This window comes from Gavialis gangeticus, unplaced genomic scaffold, assembly GCF_001723915.1.
Source record: "Gavialis gangeticus isolate Ggan-Ray unplaced genomic scaffold, GavGan_comp1, whole genome shotgun sequence".
Taxonomy (NCBI): Eukaryota; Metazoa; Chordata; order Crocodylia; family Gavialidae; genus Gavialis; species Gavialis gangeticus.
The window spans coordinates 560,724-562,117 of NW_017728975.1; positions in this window are offsets into that span (position 1 = coordinate 560,724).

Consider the following 1,394-nt stretch of genomic DNA (forward strand, 5'->3'; position numbering starts at 1 on the left):
CCCCCCCATATCCCTAGTACTTACCAGCTCGGGGTCAGCTGCAGCTCCCTGCTGCAGCCACTGGGACTGCCCAAATCAACAAAGCTCTCCAAATCTCTTCTGAAGATTCAGAGAGCTTTGAATTGATTTGAGCATTTAAATTGGTCCCCCGATTCGATTTGGACTCGGAGATTCGGTCACTGAATCAGGCCGAATCTCCTCCGGCTCGAATCGCCACCCGAAGCGTCGCGTAGCCCTAGTGACTTCTCTCAAGTGTTAAAGGCCTGGCAATTTTTTCTAGTTAATCTGATGGTATAAAACAGGCTGTCCAATTGCTAAGCAGTTGGGGTGGGGTGGGTGGCAGTGGGCTGCGCACTGCACGCAGCAAGGTATACCTTACATGAGGCATATGGCAGTGGGTGTGTAGCTTTTTTTTGTTTTTGTTTTTTAAAAAGGCCCTGGTTTTTACACATTGAAGCTAATGCTATTTAAGTCCTTAAACGTCTCTCTTTTTCTTTCTTTCCTTTTTTTTTTTCTCGGTCCTGTGATAAGCTGGTCAATATGCAACACCATTCCAGAGTGAGAAGCAAGTGGTTCGGGTGAAACCAGGAGTTAACAACCCTTTGCAGCAGTGGGCCAGAATAGCCCAGCAGAGATCTGAGAGAATCTGGTGCTAAGACCCAGGTGCCACCTTCACTACTTCTTTCCACTGCCTGATTACTGCGTGGCATGGGATAATGCCCTAGTGTCCAGTTGCAGCATGGTGCAGTGTTGGTGAATCCCCTCCTATCACCCATGCCAGCTGAGTGTCACTGCAGCCTCCCCAGCACCACAGACTGAATCCGGCTTATGGGCCATAGGTTGCTGACTCTTATTTAAACAAACTTTTTTCCCCTGCATATGTGTCTGTGTGATCAAAGGCACTGAAGGGCCAGAGACTGGAACATCTAGTCTTGTATGGGTGTGTTTAATCTAGTCTGCTTCACACATTTTATCAGAAGCATCAACCCTTACAGTTTCAGAGTTGGTTGTGGTTTATGACCAAGCCAAAACAAACAAACAAACCCAGAGCTAATGTTAAAAGTTACAGGCTAAGACGCTGGGCTGTTTCGGGACTGCCACTTTTGAAAGGAAACCCTGCAGGGGTGGGCAAAATATGGCTTGCGAACCAGATGCGGCTTGCTAGGCCATTCTGTTCGGCTTGTGGGGGATCCCCTAAAAAATTTAGAAAATAAATTATCTGCCTCGGCTGCCTGTCAAGATGACAGGGTGCCAGCAGCAGCAGGACCCAGGGGGAACTGGCGGCAGGACCTAGGGGCAGAAGGACCCACCAGCCAACAGCAAAGCATGCCTGGCCCTGCCTGCTCCTCTCCTCACCCCCAGCTGGAAGCCTGCTCCCCCACCCTGCTCCACAG